The sequence below is a fragment of the Opisthorchis viverrini genome, assembly GCF_000715545.1.
Source record: "Opisthorchis viverrini unplaced genomic scaffold opera_v5_395, whole genome shotgun sequence".
In the NCBI taxonomy this organism is placed as follows: Eukaryota; Metazoa; Platyhelminthes; class Trematoda; order Opisthorchiida; family Opisthorchiidae; genus Opisthorchis; species Opisthorchis viverrini.
In genome coordinates this window covers 220,125-242,110 of record NW_008752054.1, presented here as the reverse complement: position 1 = coordinate 242,110, position 21,986 = coordinate 220,125, and the positions used below count along the sequence as shown (strand labels likewise).

General features: G+C 45.5%; 1 protein-coding gene across 1 annotated transcript in view; it reads left to right on the top strand.

Moving 5' to 3' along the window:
* Positions 1-11,892: 11,892 nt before the first annotated feature.
* Positions 11,893-21,986, top strand: part of T265_10689 (hypothetical protein) — a gene marked incomplete at both ends in the record, with an annotated part of 51,486 nt that continues 41,392 nt past the window's right edge. Inside the window, one exon of the mRNA XM_009177144.1 lies at positions 11,893-11,974. The remainder of the gene's footprint in view (positions 11,975-21,986) is intronic.

Sequence of the window (21,986 nt, the reverse complement as noted above, 5' to 3'; positions counted from 1 at the left end):
TTCCAACCGATTAGAGACTACAAACACCAGCATGCTCACCCAACTTGTGGTGGATGTAGTGAACAATGACTCTATTCTATTCATTCTGTTTAGTGTATTTTTATATCCCTTTGTATTATGATGCGATTGATGATACGCCCGCGATATTCGAGAATATACGATATTCATTCGTCCATATTCGGACTTCTTACTGCGAGTTTAACATCTGTAGGCACTATCACGGCAATGTGGTAGAACGCAGTTAGATCTGGTTGTGGAATGACGGACTCAACACTACCAACATCAACAATAAAGTCATACTTTTGACCGGAAGCGGATATCAAAGTTTTAAAAACATGTGACGAATTTTGGGACAAAACAGATAGAGAAGGAGTAGAACTATCTTAAGATACTGCCTTCACGTCAGTATTTGGGTCAGAAGTTAAGTGACACACTTTCTTGGACTTACAGACAAGTTGAATGTGTCCTGTTTTACCGCAGATAAAGCATTTCGCTCGTCTGTGGGGGCATGAATATCTGGAATGGTTTCGTCCACACGACTCGCATTTCCCAAATTTTTGAGCCATCGGATTAGGGTTACGATTTGTGAAGTGACGTGTTGATGGATTTGAGGCACGAGAATCTGTTCGAGGTTTGAATTTGTTGTTCGTCCGCATCCTTGAATTATTTTTAGAATAATTTAACAAGACTGCTTCCTCAGTCTTCGTCACATGCTTCACATCTTCATACTGCTCACATATTTTCCGAATAGTTTGAAATTTCTGATCCGGACAGAGTAGCAACTTCTGCTGTAATTCGGGCAGCTGAATGCCAGCAATGAGTATATTACACAGCTGGTCTTCCAATTGGGCACCGTAGTCACGTTTGGCTGCCTGTGTCTGCAGCTGTAACACGAAATCACGGACCGACTGAGAATGAGAGCGGGTCAACATATTGAACTTAGCTCTTTCGGCTGCTACGAAGTTAATCGGTTTGAAGTGTTGAAGAACTTTTTTCTTCAATGCAGTGTAAGAAATATAGATTGGAGATTCATGACATACTAGATTCTTGATCAAAGTATATGCCGCCTTGCCAACGAAATGTAGGAAATATGCAGTGAGTTTCTTATCGTCCATATCGGATTTTGTGAGGCACCATATGTCGAACCGTTCCAAATAATCCTCTACGTCACGCGCAGTTGAATTAACATCTAATGGTTCCATTTCGGCAGGCATGATGAATCGTTCCAATCGCGACGCCAAAATGTGAGAATTAAGTTTCGTACGTATATCGGTATAACCAGACGAACTAGAAATCCAGAATTCAGTGAAGCGTAACAACCAGCACGTATGTATTCGAATTGGCGAATATGTACAGCATATGGAATATTAAAACAAGAGAATAATGAATAGAGCAATGAATAGAGCATCAGTCATGTTCATCACACCTCGCATAACCCTTAGCCGTGTCGCCACGAATCCGTTCAATCGATGCGATATGCCGTTATTTAGAATGACTAGGCTGCGGAAAGTTTCGTCATCGGGCGCAATACCAGCCACTGGTATTCAACAGTCATCAGGGGAGATTTAGCTTGAGGGTATGTATTCGACCCACCAGGACCCATTGTGATGCCTCGTCGATCGTCAGCACGATACATTGACTAGTTACGTGCACGTCCTTTGCACTATCCTCAGCATGCGCACCCAAATTCTAAAAAGTTCCTCATTCTTATTTCATTCGACCTCTGTTGAGGTCTACGCTGAGTATTCTTTTGCGCTAAGTGGCATATGATTTTTAGGGAAACCCAGTGCCACCCTTCATGTTCATATAGGCAGACGAACTTATGATATTGGTTGCAAGATTAAATATAATCGAATCTGGGCTCCATCTTGTGGCTGAGCTGGTCGATGAAGTAGTTTCCGAACTGATGCATAAGTCTCAATAGACTGACCACTCCACCCCCCCCCGAATCCAGTAGGAATGGGATTCCGTGTCAGCCTCCGATACATATGCCGATGTTGTTTGGTTTCGACTTTTCCGGGAGTAGCACACATTAATTACTTTGGTCGAGATGTGGTTCCTATGTATGCAGGCACTTTCCACGCTTCACTGCTGGTGTCTCACAAGCAGTGTCAGGAGCCTGCTGTAAAGCTCTCCAAATAGGGTAGAAATTTCCCCCGGAATGCACCACTTCAATCCAGCTATCATGGAAGAACTAGTTTATATTTCTGATCAACCACAGGTGGTTCTGTTGCAACAGCGTGTCCTAAATCATCCGCCACGAGTCTGGTAGGCTTTTCGCAGAACCATCTTTTGAAATCTGTCATCCATTACGTCGACATTTGAAATTCCCCACGTCGATTCTGTCCCTATTTGTAGCCCACGCTTCACTTTTGTGTTTGGTGTGTGTATCAACTGACGTTTGTTTGTCCATATCACTTCACTTATTCGGCCTTGAGGTCATCCAGCTATTTTTGGCCGATTTGTGCAAATGAGGCTGTCTCAAGTGAGGGCCCGTTTGCTCACTTGCTTCGTATTTTCGAGGTCCAAGTATATCGTTAGTTTTGGACTAGTATCTACTGTCCAGGCTTGTATAATTCATGAATTTTTCTCACATTAATAGTATCATATAGAAACCCAGGTCCAGGAGGTTCTGGTATTACGCGTCGCTCGAAGATACCGTTTGCTCGTTACATGACAATAATAAGTCCTTATGACCAAAGTGCTTTTTCACATACCAAATTTTCTTCGCCACAGGCTGTTTCCCCTCCTTTGCCAAATAACCCGTGAGTAACCGAGGGATGTCAATACTAATGTAGGATTATCGAGCAAATCCCGAACAGCTGGGTAACAATGAGCGTTATATTTGCTCCACATAACATACCGTGTTACGCCCCACACATGCGATGATCCACGTTAGACTCAGGGTGATTGGTATTGGCGCCATAGCTTTCAACTCCAGAGGAAACCGAAGCAAACCGTTGTTAGGATGACAGGCATGGTCAAACTAAGAACCGTATTGCCCTCAGGTAATATGCCACCATTGTCAAGTGACAAAAGAAAAGTGTTGAAAGGTGTGTGACAATTTTTCACAACCCTTCCATTTCGTCTAAAGGAACTACCTCACTATAAAACCCAACTATATATCCGTATTACTTTTGAGCTTCGGGGGATTTTAAGCTACGGAAAATGCATCGGGCCATCCTAGATAAACTTCCCTATATCCACGGAGGGCTTCGAAGGCCCGAGTACGAATTGCCTTATTCTGCCGATGAAGCACCGTGCCCTATAATTACGAATTTTTGTTGTTCAGGAGAGGGCGCATAGGAATCGTACGCATGGTGTGCTCTCAAATAAGCCTTTCAGTTCGCGCGGATAATATCGAAGTGCTGGACCATCACGCACGGTCCGCATGCCATACACGTAAGTCAAGACATCACCGTCAGACGCCAGCGTCAGTCCAAATATCCACCGTTCCGACATGTACGTGCAGATCGCTTTGTGTCCCTGTTCCTTCAGCAATGCCAGTCCCTTCTCCTGCTTGAAGTCATGCACCGTGGACAACTGCTGACCATATAAACTTGTTTTTTTGCTCTGATACGTCTTCCTTGGTGTTTGATGTTTCGGGGGGGTGCATTCAAATAAGGTGGGGTCAAACTCGCTGACAACAAACAGAAACTAGCCTAAATGATCTTGGACCAGCGTTTAGAAAGGACGACACTGCCCACACGCCCCTTGTTGACATTGCCTGCATACGTAGCCCGGTCTTCAGCAGTGTTTTTATTCATTGGTGATATCCTAGGCTGAATAAGAAAGCCTGTTTGCCAAATATTGACAATAAGACGTAAACGGTGCAATCGAAAGTCAACTCGCTCGGTTTTCTCGACAAAATGTAGTTCGTGAAACGTTCGTGTTCAGCATCTCTAAGTTTCCTGAACGTCTTACTTTCTAGGAATCTTCTCCGTTTCTTAGATTCAATCCAAAATGCTCTTCACGCTTGCTAAACCAGGAATCAAAAGTGATACATGAGATGAGATTGAACTGGAATTTAGAAATCGCATTCAGCATTGCTTTGATCATTGAAGCGGATGGCTCAGTGGTCTGGCTAACTGGATCCTTCAGTTACAATTTTCCAGCTAGCCCTTCAATGAGCTTCAACTGCTCCAGCTCAAAATGTAGCTGCTGACGTTTCAGAACAGACTGCATCTGTTCAAATGAAATCGTCATTGGGAACACTAGTCTGCCGGTGTTGTATCGTGGGTGACCGTTTATTGTTTGCACCTGCACTGAGCCTGCAAAACTACTCTATAAAGAGAGGGCAGAGAACTCATAATACGGCTGTATATTTTCAGGGCAAACAGCTTCTGCGTAAATATATAGGATGACTAAACGGCCAATTATGGTGGTTCATTTGTTCGTTCTGTACAGCCAATGGCGATGTTCCGATCGTGAACAATTTCAGCCCCACTCTGCTGGTTGTGTATTGCTAGGCCGTGTTTTGTGAGCTCCACCAACGCACCAGCTATCCGGAACGTGTGGTACCGATGATGACATTGAGGTTGCGCCAGTCTCCGCACATATACCTCTTATGTCTTGGTTCGTTTTGCGCTAATACATGGCAGGAACATGATAGGAAGATTTTTAAGCTCAGAGTGCACACTTTTACCATGCAACGGTTTTTCGTTTTGAGAAGTTGGTGCTTGGAATATTTTTCCTCCGGCGGCTGTTTACGCCGCATCTAACATCCAGTTGAGATCACGCCCTTTTAGTCATGTTCTAACGCTAGCAATATTATTGTTTCGTGCTGAAAACTTAGAGAACAGTGCCACACACTTTTTTGTTTATCCCTTTCAAGTAAACGGCAGCTACTAAAAGACAAGCCATCTGTGAGGTAATGCGACTCAACCGACTAGATGACCCGATGCGCTAGCAAAATAAATACACTGCTAGACATATGGAACAGTCTAGAGACTACTGCAAGATGGTCGTTGGTTTGTTCGCCGAGCTAGGCAATTCGATCACAAACTTTTCATCACCAATCGAGGTGACATCATCAGTGTGTTGTTAGGGAGAGAAGTGGTGCGTAGCGATGGATTGGTGGTTGTGCCACGGTATTATGCTGAACGGTGGTTCACATATCTACAAACAACTTGGAGACAGTACTATCCAACTAATGGGTAAACCCAATACCGCGAAAAGCAAAAACGTTATCTACAAAAGTTATTTCAAGAATTTTTGCCACACTACTTGAGGCAAACTGAGATGAACCTTTCATCCAGAGTTAATGAGCACCAGCTTGCAATGAGAAAACGTGATCGACTGTCCCTCATCTCCGTATATGAAAAGTGGGAAGGAATCAAATCGGTCTAGCAAGCAAGGACAAAGAACAAGCACGTATTCATGCAGGATCGTTACTCCAGCACTGATGGAGAACTAGACGAACGCATTGGGATCGACTCCGTCAATGAACTTATGGGAACAAAGCATATGCGATGATGTCAAATCCTTAGGCAAAAAAAATGGATCAAAAAACATAGAACTAAAGTGTAAAGACATTTGGGTAGAAATGAAAAGTTGATTGGACCGGAATTTTTGGCCCTCGTTAAAGATAGCTGAATCGGGTCACCAAACGAGCCAAAAAGGTATACCACAGAGGAAGCCAGGCAAACAGATCAACCAGGCTCATGACAAAAAACCGCAATTTTGAAATAGATCAATAATGGTAAAGACGGCAAACTACAAAATAATGGGGTTTACACTTTCGACGAATCCTACAACCGGGAAATGAATCGCAATATAGAGAGAAGCGAGCCAGGCAGAAGAAGAAGCAGCATGCGTTGGGGCAATCAAAAGCAAGAAGTGCACATAACAGGTCGACGCAGATCACAATTGGACCAATGATACCCTAAGTTCAGTAATGATAAATAGCAACTCACGTTAAAGCTCAAAATGCTCTTTGCAAGCTACTTAGGCGGAAGCATGAAGCCGCCCGAAAGCTCACCGATCGGGCCTTCTTGAGTGGTGAAGAAACGCCGGCAAATCAGTTGACAAACACGGCAAACAGATAAGCAATCACCTGATAAGTCAATGGCGAATTCACGCGAACTACCAGTACCTCGACAACAAACCTTTGACTGTAAATACTTGCACATGTTCACATTAGACAGACCCATTCGCGTGACTTTCACTGTCCGCTGGAGCAGTGAAGGGATAATTTAAAAAGAGCCATTCAAAACCATCCATTTTGCGTGTGAAATAAGTGTAGCCCATCAAATTCTACCGTAAGTAGCGGTGATTTGCGTGAATATACTCACTGTATCATGTGAAATGAAACCCTCGCATCCACAAATGCTTGAGTAAAGTGCTCACTTGTATTAAGGTTCCGGGCAAAAAACTTTGAAGCATATGCATGTACGATGAACATCAAAATGAAGAATTGCCTTCGATAGCCCACCGTACTATTGTCAAAAAATTATCCTACAAACCTCAGGTCTATATTTTTGTGTCCCTAATTGCTCAAGTCTGACACCAGCCGGCGAGGTGCAGCGTTAAAGTTTTCACGCCAGTTAACTTACAGGTGGAACGTCGGCTCGGCGGTGTGGGTCGCGATCATTCTCCCCCAGTCCAAGTTCGTCTTTCCGATCAGAGGTGTGATCAGGCGGAACTCACGAAGGAACTGATTAAAACAAATGTATCAGATGGGACACTGTGTGGGTAGATAAATGACAGCAATACACACGTACACGCCGCTATTATAGCACTGTTTGGCAAACAATCCTTTTTGGCGAGAAGATTGACGAGTTTAAAGAACTGAACAAATGAGTGGTCATTGGGAACGCGAGTGGAGTAAGCAAGAGAAAGAGTGAGTAATCACGACGTTAGAGAAGGTTATGTACTCTGCGCAGTCACAGATTTGTTAAAACTTCTTTGAAGGCGTTCAGGCTCTTAACTGCCGACATTTTGAACTCGATCAGTTTGTAAATGCGGTAGACTTGTGAAAATGTGTTCCTCCTACGTTTTCTTTAATTGAGTGCTTGAAAATGCCTTGAAGTATCCAAACGATGGTTACCTCTTTCTTATTTAGGTGGACCAAAACCGTAAGAGTCTTTCAAGGCTCTTGTTTGACAAGGTTTTCTGTCCTCCAGAATACTTCAAAGCTGAGGGATTCGCGGACAGTAATTTCTATGGGTGTCCGAATGAGTTTTCATTTCTCGGCCATTATAAGCATCCGATAACGACCCCTTACCACATGTATAGCAAACACAGAGCCTGCGTACTCGTTTCTACTTTTTGTCCATCGACAAACGCAGATCTAGTTGCAAGTTGAAGGAGCGCAAACTTATGCGGAATTTAAGACATCATTGGAAGCGCGGCAATACGTTACGGATGAATTTGGAAAGACAGTTATCGCCCAGATTATCCATCGTTACCGCGTCGAGTGCCGACGTCCGTCCTTAAGCAGCTAAAATTTACGTTTGTCCTCGCAAAATAGTGCGATCGTGTACTCGTGGCAGAACCTAAAAATGCCATCTTAGCCACATCAGTTTCTCTCGCAAACAGAAAAATGACCCTTAAGTTTTTTGGGCGGCTAAGGGTTAATAAATGGGTCAACAAATATCATGTATAGGGCAGAAAGTGAATTCAACAATAGCGCGGTCCGTGGTGCCAGACAGAGGGCCACTAAGCCATCTGAGCTCTGGATTTGGGCAGCCAGAGAGCGCACACAGGCCGTACACGCAACAACGGTCCAGAGAACGATCACTGCGTTCGTTAGGTAACGGAAACTGTGTGAAAAATGAGTACTGTATGAAAGTGATTTGGCCACATCCCTTTGTTTGGTGTCACTGCTTAGTGAATGCTGTCTACGGAAACCAATAAACGAAACTACTCCTCACTATACACTTTTCGTTGAATAAAGTGAATGAAACAGCATCCCTTTGCAAAGCTGTTTCAATGGGGTTCACGTTTGTGGATTGTTATGTTAAGCACAATTACCACGGAAGTGGGCCTACTCGACGTTGAGCTTTATACTTGTAAGTCCTCTCCCAAGGATAGTTGTAATACATATGCAACTTGTCGAGGAAAACTGCCCCACACTCGGATTATTTATGCGTCCCAGGGGTGGAAATAATTCATAAAAGCGCACAGTTGCCTCAATGTAACATTAAATTTCGAGCAACCTTTGCGAGCGTCGCACATAACAGTGTCGCACTGAACCAGCGTAAACTAGTTCATCCACTTTGATGAAGAAACAAAACACAAGAGTTGCTCACTTATTCAGGCAGCGTAAACACGCCCTGGTAACCGTGCGTGAGTCATCTCACGATTTACGGACAACCAAAAGCTTTTGACGCTACAGGGTCTCCGATTTCCGCTTCTCTATCTTAATTGTATTTTCATACAAAACAACTGTGCGCAGTGACCCCGGGAGTCAGCACACTTGTAAATGCGGCTATCAGCAGCGTGGCACCAGCATGTGCGGTCAAATAAGGCTAACTTTATGTGAAATTTTACACTTTAAACCTTATATTTTCGGCATAAGCAACCACGGTTGGTTTTATTGATGGCCCGTTAGTGAGCCCAGTGTGAGCTTTCGCATGGCAGAAATGAAAAATAAACAGATTCACCACGGGAACAATTGCAAAGAAAGAGATGTTTTCGGAACCAATTTACCGGAGACTGGAAGCTAAACTGGACAGGCACAGTGCAAGTTTGGTGTTGTGGCAAACGGAGACAAAATACGCCGTTGACAAATGGTAACAATAAATGAAAATGTAGCCAAAGATATTTGTTTGTGCGTTTTTACCTAATAGCCGCGCAAATGATTGAATGAAAACCAATTGAATTTTGAGTCCGAAAGGCTGCCACGAACGAAAACCTTCTCAGTGGCCAGGGGAGATGCACGGACAGAAGAACATCTGTACTGCCGCGAACTACTTGTTCGTCACGTCACACTTCTTTCAGTAGAACAAACTTTTCAGAGAGAAGTTGCCCATTAGCGAAAACCAACCAAATGGTGATGGGTGATGGCATCGTCTGATGCAATAAAGGCGAGTATCATAAAATCACTTGATTTGAATTTGAAGTGGATTTTTCAATATAATAATAACAAAACGATATATATGGGGCTTCAGATAAGCCATGCCCATTGATAAACTTAATCCTATAGGCCACACAGAAAGCCAACTTAGGACCACATTATCACAAGCGAGAAGCGCATTTTTTCGAACAAGCGGCTGCTGACTGTCTGCTTGCAACTAACCAACATTGGAACATCCATGCCCATTGATAAACTTAATCCTATAGGCCACACAGAAAGCCAACTTAGGACCACATTATCACAAGCGAGAAGCGCATTTTTTCGAACAAGCGGCTGCTGACTGTCTGCTTGCAACTAACCAACATTGGAACATCCAGCTGGGAAACTAATGGTGGAACAAAGGAACCGGAATCGAAGCGACAAAACGGATGACAGCCAGTCTACAAGAGTGCGGGTAGCCTGAGACTCAAAACAAGCACACATAATACTGTGAGCACAGTCGGTGAGAATGTCACAGGGCAGAACGCGTTCAGAAAACGAATGGATTGGCCGGAATTTTTGTTCAGTTTTTGTGCATGCGATAGCAGAGGACCACCGGGCTGCTGCAGCTTTTCATCGTGCTTTTCTTCGTCTGTTAGCGGTTTAGTTACTTATGTTAAGTAACTTGGAGTACTCTGTAATAATGTTTAGATGGGCGGGGAGTTGTACAGTCTCCTGAAAAATTACTGACGGGCAGTCCAGGCAGAGATCGCCATCAGGGACAGCAAAAATCGGAAAACACTCACATTACTGAGTAAGAAGCTAGTAATGCACAAGGCGGTCTACTGACTTTAGAAACTGGAAAGAACCACCAAGCCAGCTCATGGATAAGGGAGCTGACTGATTTTGAAATGAATGAACCATGGCTCTGCGAACTTACCGCACAATAAAGACCCGAACGCGGTATTCTAAACCAACCGAAATCGCAAGTTGTGTATTAAGTTTTCCCAGTTAGAGTTCATCGTGCAGCACGATAGTTTTACCGAGACGTGAAAACGGGGAATTTGGTTCGCCCTATCAGCAAAATGCGTACGTTCTATTCATATATTTTCCACTGATCAGATAGGAGTAAAACGGATCTTTGTGTTTTCACAATACTGGTCATCCGTGTGATAACCGATTGTCGAGTTGCTAAACGGAAGGTGAACCATGGAAACAGTGGCTTGCGTACTTCAAAGGCTAGGAAAGTCTTTACCCTGGAGCTAGCAAGCTTACTAGTGGGTGCTGAAAAATTGAAAAGCAAAGCTACATCCTTCTCTCGTTTATGACTTCCCGATGAACGGAAACCGCCAGACGAAAAGAACAAAGCGACACGAGAGGCTGCAGAAGCTTCGATATTGCGCATCCATCCGTAAATATGTGAGAGAACGTATTTACTCAGCAACGACTCTCGTGCTAGAGGGATGTCAGTGAGCAGAAGGATATAATTTGGACTCCCGGAAAGCCACTGTCCCGTACGCTACTTTAGGAACGACAGCGTTTCGGGATATGTTTCACTATTCGAGCATGAACGGCGACATTTTACTTGAATTGCGGTTTTCAAGTGCCAGTGGAGGGGTCAAGCTTGGAAGCGGTGGTGATCATCGGGACACCACAAAAATCAGTCCCTGAAACGTCATTGTTCTTCATGCCCGTAAACGATCCCACTGTAGACTTGAGAAGTCGGTGTTGTGCCCCTGTGGTGAGATTCAGCTATAAAGTAAGCTAAGAACTCCTTTTGATCAATCAACCGAGCTTTACTTCACTTTGAACGCACCAAAAGATGTTTTTAATGAGCCATGCTTCCGCTTAGGATGGAAGATAAACGTCAATTATGGACATAAGGTACCAAGTGCTACGAGCTTGATGTGCGGTGCGTTGCGGTGACAACGAACAAAAGCGGTGTCCTTTAATATGCCAAACAATCTGTCACCTCCTTAGGATACGAGGTGCTTATGCTGAGCTCCACAACTTTGTTCTGGCCACATCCAAAGTACCACATGCACACATGACGCGTGTTCTGTGAAAGACATGAATCTGATGAGTTAAGTGAAAAGTCACATCACCAGGCGGTCCGCATGGCCGAAAACGTTATAGTGCGATAAAACTTTATTCACTCTCCGGGAAGTTGAGGGAAGCCAAGAACCCATTCCATTGAAAAAGGGGGAAGCTAAGTCCCGATTATGGTCTAAGTTAATCTCGACTGGATCAGCGAACTTCTGGGATGAAGCACCATCAACAACTACCTTACACAAGCTCCGATTCGATAACAAGTGAAGTATTGTGTTCGAGGTACTACCCCAGTTCCACAGACTGTGCATCTTGTTTTCTGTGTTTTTCGTTCCGGAAGGAAAGCCATGGAATATTATTTCCCCTTTCCACAGATCCTTCATCTTCACCGTCTTTTAACAACATTTTCAGTCTTCTCCCTGACTGCCCCTGCATTGTTCGTATGGTCACACGGAAATGCATTAGGCGAGCAGTAATATGCGACCATGGGGACCGAAAGTAAGTTGCTGTGGGAAGCTTCTATTATCAATTTTAGCAGATGATCGACCGGTGGGATGCATTGACTCCCTTTTAGCAGTTCTGTACGCCAGCCCTTGCACTGAATTGGAGGCATCGTTCGGCTCACCTATTCGTCCAGTGGACCCGTCCAGCTCCGTACTGTCCTTTCCTGAACGGATAAACAGCCAACTCCTTGTATTATTAGTTCATAAGACGCGACTTTTTACTTCACTCAGGACAGCGCCACCGAAAATACGCTAAACACCGTCAGTTGAGTGAATTTCATATTCACCTCCACGCATAGGCATCTCACTCGTTGTTTGTCCGTTCAGCCAGGCATTGGGACCGCGAATTTCGGCCTCATTTTTTTGGACATTTTTTAGCTGACGAATGTCGGGGCACGTTAGTGCATTTCCAAATGGTTTATGGGTGAGTCCACCACTTCAGTAATCTAATTTCCGGCTGAGGCATCAGGATATAAGGGTACTCTACTCTTTCTTTCTCGTAAATGATGGATATATCAGGAAATCCCAGTGTTATGATGGTTATATTAGAATGCAGAGCCAGGGCATGCTGTTGATGTTATATTCGTGGACTTTAGTAAAGCGTTCGATAGGGTAGGCCACACTGAACTGATGAAAAAGCTACAGGGCTACGGTATAGGAGGGGATTTACTTCGTTGGCTCAAATCGTTCCTGCATGACCGACGCTGGAAGGTGAGAGTAAACGACCACTGTACACACTGGTATACGTCACCTAGTGGCGTACCTCAGGGAACGGTTTTGGGTCCAGTTCTGTTTCTACTACATGAGAATGATCTACCAGTGGTCTTACAGTCGGCAAGTCTGTTATTCGCTGATGATCTTATGATATGGAAACCTATTGAGTGTGACGAAGACCGAGTGGCTCTTCAGCATGATTTAGAACGTCTGGTGGCCCAGTCCTCTGAAAGGAAACCTTCGATCAACCCGGCCAAATCAGAATACATATGCCTGGGAAAGCCAACTTCAGATCGTGTATATCATCTAGATGGCTAAAAATCGAAACCAGTCTCATCAATCCGAGACTTGGGCGTTCAAATCCGTTATGATTTAAAGTCGAAGGACCACACGAGCGCTGTGTATAAGAAGTCTCTTCGCATTTTGTGAGCATTAAAGCGAAGTTTTTCGGTGTGGACGGAAGAGTTAGTTTTAAAACTGTATCCCACCATGATCCGGCCTATATTGGAATATGGTGCACCAGCTTTCTCCCCACTTACGAAAGACGAAGCCCGAAAGCTCGAACGTGTCCAACACCTCGTTACAAAGATGGTTCCCAGTCTGCGGAGTCTTTCTTATTCTGAGAGATGCAGCAAACTGAAATTGTTCACACTTGAATACAGACGTCTCCGGATTGATCTCATCTATGTTTTCCGTGTTTTGTGCCTAAACCATTTTCCGCAGTTGATGTTCGTGTTTGACATTCCAACAACCAACATCACCCGAGGACATCGATTTAAACTTACTGTCACACGCATGGACAATGTGCCTCATGGGTACAGTTTCTCTCGCCGCGTTGTGTCATTTTGGAATCGTTTATCGGCAAATGTCGTTCAGTCAGAAACAGTTCAAATTTTCAAACGTAATTTGGATGGGCATTTATCTGATCTATGCTTCTGTGAGGATATCTACGCTCTGGTCCCGAAAGTCAGCTATTCCACTAGAGGACGAAGGGCGTACATGGAATGATATTCGCATTTTCTTCTCGATGGAGTGTACACAGAATTTTTCTTTTGCTCCTAAATATATGATTCTTATATGCGTGATGATTCTAATTCATTTGGAACTGAAACTTGAGGTTCGGATAAACACAGTCGTGTTGTGTCGCATAGTTCCGACAATCGTATGATATGCGGATATGTCCTGTGGCAGTTTCGATCATTCTGATGTTGCGGGCGATCCGAAAAGTATATTGATTTCATCCCAATCGCTACGGCTGCGGTCGCGCGTGGATATTCAGAGACATGACGAAGATTCATCATTGCTAAACTTCAGAATGAGCGCCCTAACGGGTTTGCCAAATAACATGTCGGTACCTATGTGAAAAAGTTGTTCCTCCTTGATTGGGCGGAGGTATTAAGCCAACCCGGTCCATATTGAAGGCATCTGCAGGGCATCGCCTTTTGTGGAGCCGTTGGTTCTCCTGTGTAAAAAGCACGCCAATGCTCCCCAAAGGGCGTCCAGGGAGGCTGTTTTACAGTTCTGTGTCAGGACATTTGTCGCAATCCTACAGATTAACACAGGCTCTGTTGGGACCGCCGGTGTTACTTGTCATCTGCGATCTATGGCAGTCCCCAATACAACATGTCAGCGGTTGCTGACGAAATCAAGTTCTGAGGAGCCACACTTTACCTGGTACCTGCAGTGTATAACTGATACAAAACTACCCTCCATTGAATAGAAGGGAGCGTCCATGGCGCACACCAAAAGATGGTATGCTGATGGTCACTTTATTCAACAGGCCTTGTGCTTGGCCTTCTTCAAAGATTATTATGTCATCTGTGTACTCCAGATTTGGACAACGGGATCTTGAAAATCTTCCAGCGTTAGGTTCATCTCATCGATGACGAAGTTGTACAAGAATTTGAAGAGTGGACATACTTTCGGGGCACCACTTTTTGTGGTGCATTCGGCAGAAGTATGTGAACATACGAACCGCACAAAGTTCGTAAATTCCTGGGGCGCATCCTGTTGAGCAAGTGTAGTCAAAACACTGACCGCCCTCGAAGTCAATGAACACGAAGGTTGTGGGTTAAGCTGTCGTGGTCTGCCGGTTCATGCACCTCCGAGACCCATAGAGCTATACTGGACCGTATCCGCGCGACACTCACTCTCGTACCGGTTAGAAGTCTGATGAATCTCCTGGTCCTCCAGGTTGGGGGTTGGAAAATGTTCGGCGACTTGTTCTGTAAAAATTGAAATACGTTTGCATTTACCGCCAAACACCAAGCTTCCGGGCCAAACACCTCTGCTGAGGAACCTAATCGTCCTACTGTCCACGTAAGGATGCCTTAGCAGTGTCTCTGCCTACATATAGCCGTGAACTGCTAATATACAAATAACTCATGCCATATCGGCTGTCGCGTGGGGCCGTTACTTGCGTAAACATGCAACTGCTGTCTCCTTCCTTCTTTCACATACTTTTCTCTCCGTCCCCCCACTTCATTAATATCATCAACAACAGCATGACATTGGGGTTCAAAACTGATGCTTCGTTGCTGTACAGTCTCCATTATTTTTGAAAGCCTTATAAAAAAAGAATAAAGGTGGATAGAGGGCGGACTTACTGCTACCTTACTACAGTCATTCCGAGATGCATACACCTCCAGACACTAATTCAGGCCATTCGAAGAGAAACTGACAAAAACACTATTGACATCGAGTAGCAGCCGTATCCTACAGCGTCTCCAGTCAGGTACAGCGGGGATCTCGCGGTCCCCATCCTGGTAGGCTAGTAGTGCTGACAGCACCCAGACGTTTCGTAACCCCTTTCATACCCCTCTGACAGATGAAGGGTTGGCCACATCTCTGCTTCCGTCACTTCGGATTGGGCGCGGAAAACGACACTTTTCGGCAAACAATGGTTCGACATTCGGAATACATGGCCTAACCAACGCATCTGGTTTTTGGCACATTATTCGATGGAAGTTTCTGTTGCGCAACCGAAAACATGCTTCCTAGTTGCTTCACTGCGGATTCCCCGACACCAACCTACACGAGCTATGGTCTTGAGACGACGATTGTTGAACACCTGAAGGCGTCTCAGTTCCGCTGCTCAAGCAAGTCAAGTCTCACACCCATCCAACGAAACAGCCCGCACTGCAGCCGGATACACACGTCCTTTGAGATTCAGGGATATGCAGCTTTGATGCCATAGATATCTCAAGTTAGCGAACACAACCCGAGCTTTGCGGATTCGCGTATTGACCTCATCCGTCATATTACAGTCAGAATTAATACGACTTCCAAGGTACGTAAAACGCTCTGCAACTTTGAGTACCTCTCCCTGGATTGTAAGTGGCTTGTTCATTGACTGCATGTCCGCAAACACGACCCTACACTCTGTGGATGCAAAGTGCGTACCAAAGGACGGTAAGGATGACCTTGGTCCGTTCACCCAAAAAAGACTTGTTCTATTCAAAAACGAAATCAATATCATCTACATATTTCAGATCGAGGAAGTTTTCGTGAGAGGCTATTTGAAGACCTTCAGCGTTTGTCTCATTATCTCATTGATCACTGAATTAAATAAAAATTGAGAGAACGGGCATCCCTGATGGACACCGCTTCGTGTACGGAAACTTCTGGATAGTTCGTATGCTCACACGTTCAGATGTCAGAATGCGAAGAACGCATCATTTTCTCAAACTTCCGGAGCATTTCTTGAAGGTCAAGCGTGTCAAGGAGAACAGACCAGTCAACCGGGTGGAATGCACCTTGGAACGTCAGCACCTGATGAAGTATGAAGATTTGGTCAGCGCAACCCCTACCAGGCCGGAATCACGACTGCTCGCGAGTCATTGTTCCATGAACCACCGTAAGGCAGAAAGCACAAGTGACGTCAGCATTCTCGTTACAACCAGGGTTTAGCTGATCTCCCCGTAGTTCCCACACTGTATACGAGCCCCTTTGAAAATGGGAACCACCACCGACTCCCCCCGGTTCCCAAGTGCGGGCAGCGCTGACTGAGAATTCCACCCTTTTTTGAACGAAACGGGAGGCAGGTCATCCAGACCAGAAGCTTGGTGGCGCTTGAGAGCACATATGCAGTCATAGAACTCCGGGGCCAATTAGGGTTCCACGTTCACCGTCCAGGTTTCTACGTCAACCATGGGCTCCAGGTGAGTGGCAGCTGGTGGCTACAATGTTTGTTATCTGAAGTATTCGGCCTACCCGTTGAGGCGCTTTTTTATTCAAGACCGTTACTCCCTTCTCATCCACAGCAGGTTTCGGGAACCGGACGCGCGGACCAACAAAAATAGTCTTTGGGCCTACTCCATTTCGTTGGTTCTCCCTTCCACCAGATTTCACGGTCGGTTCGCACGTGCCAGAATGCTAAGTGGACAGGCGTAGCACATCTAAGATTCAGTTAGGTGGTCGACATGGACTGGACTCGGTAGGTGAAGATAATGGTGAACGGTTGCCTTAGCTGTTTGCTTACGGCAGTACTAATTTCCGGAATAGCCGAATCTTCAGGCCACAATATATATTTTCTCTGTCTTCTCAAAGCGTTTCATCGTGAGTGTGTAAATCACTTTTTCTCGTTTGAGCTCACGCTGTCAACGTTTTTAATGAATAACGCCTGGCTTCTGAGCTCTCAGTCTTTTCTTACCTTGATTGTCGCTTGTGATTGTGAAACACAACAACCATCTATTGTCCTTCAGCGGTGTGCCATCTACGGACTCAAATTGATCATATTGCCGCCAGTTACCGATAGCGCGGGCCAATAACTGATTGTCGGTTGTTTTGGAACATATTTGTGGATTCCCACCACACGCTCGTTTAGAGTCGCTTGTTCGTTTCGCAGGACCCCTTAAGGTGCGGACAAGTCGCTTGACAACTGATGAGCTGGCAGATCCAAACGTTAGAAGAATCTACCAGAATTCTCTCCGAGTTTCTTCCAACTGCCATCTACTATCATCAGATGTGAACTAGTACTCGGGCGAGATCGACACTCCCTTTGCCTTGCGCTGGGGATTTCGCCTGTGGTACGGCGCCTCCAGGCCCACTCAAGCACTGGATATCAGACAGAACAGCGGCATTGCTTAAATCGAGGAAAAACCCCAGCCGGTTCCTTAAGTTGAAAACCCTTCAGCTATAGCATCCTTTCGGTACCCCGCTGTCACTTGACCCGAAGAATACATTGCAATTGGGATACTAGGACTTAACCCAAGCCCGCCCTGGAGAAGTAGAGATGATAATAATAATAATAATAATAATAATAATAATAATCGTTCAGCTGCAACAACCTTTCAGTGCTTAGCTGCCACGCTACCCGTAGGATGTACGAGGGCTGGGGTACTGCCAGTTTGCCAAAGCTTAGACAGGGAAAGTCGAGAAACAGATGTTAGGTTTGAACTACTGATCTTCCGTTCAGTAAATTCGCGCTCTAACCACGGCCATCTCGCCTCTCTACCCCCAGCCGGTCCGTAACATAACTTGACCGGACAAATTGTCAGACGTCAAGTGAAAGTCAGCTTGCGAACCGCCTGTGAAGTCTGGTGGTCAAGAAAGTTAGGGAAATGAAAAAGGCCTAACAAACCAGGAAGGCCGGAAACTTATTTCAGTTGTTCCGTTTGTTCGATCTGTTTACCTGCGTTTTGGGCAAAGAAGAACGTCACAGACAACTCGGGGGTGATTATGATAGCACCCCGTTTCAAAATAGGTGATCGTAGTGAGTGTGGTAACAACAAGGGGGTCAGTTGAACCCCGGTTGTATCGAGACTGCTGATATCACTTGTGCTTCGTCACCTTGTGGTGCCTCGTAGCGGTGTTTAGAATGTCCGGGAACGAGTCCGGGTTATCAAGGATAAACAGCGTTTCACTTGTGTGGGAACAATCGTCGATAAGCTGAAATGTACATTCAGGGGCTCAATACGAGTATATAGGGTAAGTATAATAATTAGCACAGAAAAATCATGGAATTCAACCCGGTATTGTTAGAATGGACACTTGCTGACGTGAATAGGAGATGATGTACTGAGTCAGGCTTCTCTGTTCATCAAACTGCAAGGATGAAAGCGTCCTAGAATTTCAGGATAACGCGGTTGGTCTTCGGAGGACGGTACCGAAGAGAGTTCAGATGCTCGAGAGCAACCGGGTTGACGTCCGGTTGTTTCTGTCATATCTGGGTGTTCGGTGTCCTCATTGGATTCAGATGAATTGACAGCGTCAGCTGCATGCTGAACCACTGGGACCAGACGGCGAAGGGACACGGTTTTGATTTTTCCGTCTCGATGAGAAATGTATGCGTTGTGTGTGTTGCAGTTCAGACGGTCGACTTTTACCAGCGATTGACACTTGGATGACCTACCACCTCGTTTCGGCATAACTGGACCAGAGGTGGTCAACTAAGATGTTGACGATATTCCTAATGTTGATGGACGTGCGTATTGGAACGTACGTATTGGCGTACGGTTAGTGGCCGTACATAACAGTGATCGGAGACTTTGTAGAGCATCAGGGAGTAACCATTCCCAAGGGGGAGGCGGAAGATTTTGATATTTCAACGATCAGCTTATCGTTTCCGGGAGGGTCACTTAACATGACCGTTACATTGGATTATAAGTCTATGTATGACCCATAGCAACCCCTTTCTCCAGAAGAAAGTTATTGATCTCAAACGACATGAACGATGGGCATCTGTTGGAATAGATATAGACTGGTAATTTGAACAAACAAGGTTTGTCAGACCGTCAGTCACAGGTACTGAGGTTATATCTGCAAACGCAAATTCAGATGGGAATCTGGAGAACTCTTCAATCACCGTAGGTAGCGTTTGCGTGTATTAGATGCCAATTGATCCTTAAAATCCAAACCCAGGCGCTCAAATGGTTGTGTTGCTTTAATGAGTCTACCAAAAGATTTCCAGAATCTTGGCTTCAGTTCAGCACACACTGCAGGAGAAAATAACTGGTTTAACATTGTCGATGGAGTAGGGGAATTCCCGCAACGCAAAAAATGAACATACGAGTAATGGCCTGGGTGGTAGAGGAAGTTATGGAACTCTTCAAGTTGATTTCGCTCCCCAGGAAGTACATGCGTTTCGCCAAAGTGTCGGCGACATGATTGTCCTTACCAGGTCGGCATATGACACCATTCTTGTACTGGGACAACTCAATCCTCCAGCATAGTATTATGTCGTTTTTCACTGTTCTCCGTTCCGGACAGAAACACAAGCGCAACCTGTTGTTCGACAGGATAGTGATGTAGACGCCATTGTGATGACTGGGTAAGTTGGGTAAATTTTCCAATCACGTAGTTTCACGACGTTAGAATTAGTGAACTTACAAGAACTTCCTCTATCGACCGGAGCATGGAGAGCGGTGCCATCTACCTCGATAGTTGCAATGGCATGTGCCAGGCAAGTAGGTGCTGCTGTAACGAATAATGATAAAGTGGGCTTCATTGTACACTTTATATGGAACTTAGTGATTTCTGAAAGGCACACGTGGCGGAAGTGACTGTGTTTGCCACAAAGACTACATACGGCTTCTCGAGCGGGGTACTTTGAACGAGGGTGTCCATCATAACCGCAGAAGTAACATGTTTCAACGGATTTTACAGAAACATTGGTCGAACCGATACATAGTTTGGGATTCTGTGAAATGGGCGGAATCGTAGAGCAGGATATAGGTTCGTTACTACCATATGACTATCACTGCTTGTGAGACCAGCTGTAACACCCTTCCGGTGCCTAGTTGCCATGCTACCTTAAGGGAGCATGAGGACTGGGGTACTGCTAGGTTTCCAAAGTGTAGACAGGGAAGTCGAGAGGCGATGTCGGGGTGCTTGTGAGACCAGCTGTAACACCCTTCCGGTGCCTAGTTGCCATGCTACCTTAAGGGAGCATGAGGACTGGGGTACTGCTAGGTTTCCAAAGTGTAGACAGGGAAGTCGAGAGGCAGATGTCGGGTTCGAACCACGGACCTTCTGGTCAGTAAATTCGCACTCTAACCACTTGAGCCATCTCGCACCCACTGTTTGTGAGCCAACTCGAGGAAGCTGATATGCTTGGTCCAGAGTGATTTCGCTCTGTGCTAGAAGTTTCTCGCGGATGGACGTGGACGCCAGGCATCACGCATGCACCCATCTTGGTTTTCAGTTGCTGATACCGATTCAAACTCGTTCTTTGGCTAACTATCTCAGTTTTCGTACGAACTGATCAGCATCCCGTCCGTTCGCTTGTAGGTCTGCAGCAGGTTGCGTGAATATATGGCATTTTTTGGGCGGACAATTTTGTGTCCATATATTGTGTCCATCGCAGATTCATAGTCGGTGTGATCAGCAATGTGGTCATATACCAGCGGATCCAAAAAGTGGATGGTTGCGAAACACGGCAGCGGTGGACAAATGATGCGAGGCATCTTCATGTTTTTTTACCGTCGATGTCCCAGAAGGTTGTTAATGTCGGATGTCGGCAACAGACTCGTAATATGGTAATTAAAAAACGGGTATTCGGTTGTGCAGCAGGTAATTCAATCGCGGAAAACATCCAGCACCACCAACTACGGTAGGTCCGCCATCTGCTGTGTATGCCGAAACACTGTCTACTGAGACAATTGTGGTTCTTTGTACCTCCTTTAGAATGGCGCAACCCGCGAGGTGGGCGACCTATTGCCCTGCAAAATGGTATGAAAAAGCTGACGAATAATCTGGGTGTCGTTGCAGTACACCTTTCAGGATATGGTCTCCGTAACCGTACCGTTGCGCTTGGCTGGAGACATTGCAAGACATGGTGGCCGATCGATGTCAATGGCGTTCGTGTTGTCAGTTTCTTTCCAGATTGTTCAGTTGAGTGGCTGGAGGTTTGTGCGTCTCAGCATGCTTGCGATAAGCCAGCACCAGGCCCACTTTTTCTAACTTCTCTGCACTATGATGCTCTAAAAGTGATTAGAAAACCTTTTGGTTGTACGGTAGTGAAACATCAGTGATGTTCCTGTCTGTAATTAGTATGATGCTCATCTACTAAGATTTGTGATCCGGTTTGCCTTGAACCTCTGAAAACTTCAACGTTTACTCGTCACTCGGCACCGACGCTTGTGTGCGTTAGCACACAGTTGGGCATGGAAAACAGCACTCTCTTCGGCAAACGATGGCTAGGCACAAGCAACACAACCAACGCAGCTTCTGGTGCCGGAGACTTTCAATAGAAGTACCCGAACGCGCTTTCTAACTGCTCCGTTACGGATTCGCCCACACCACACGAACTACGGTTCTGAGACAACGATTGTCGGACACCTGAAGACGCCTCACTTCCGCTGCTCGACTGGGCCAATTCTCACAGCCATACAACAAAACAGCCCGTGCTGTAGCTTGATAAACACGTTTCTTCAGATTCAGGGATACACCACTCTGACACCATAGGTGTCTCAAGTTAGCAAACGCGGCCCGAGCCCTGCAGATTCGTACATTCACCTCATCTGTCACACTACAGTCAGAACTAACACAACTTCCAAGATACGTAAAACGCTCCACAAATTCCAGTGCCTCTCCCTGGATTGTAAGTGGCGTGTTCAGTGACTGCACGTCCACAAGCATGACCTTAAACTTTGTGGGTGCAAAGTGCATACCAAAGGACGGGATGACTTTGGTCAGTTCATCCAAGAATACTTGCGCCTTTTCCTCCTCTTCGAACATGAGAACGATGTCGTCTGCATATTCCAGATCGACAAGGTTTTCTT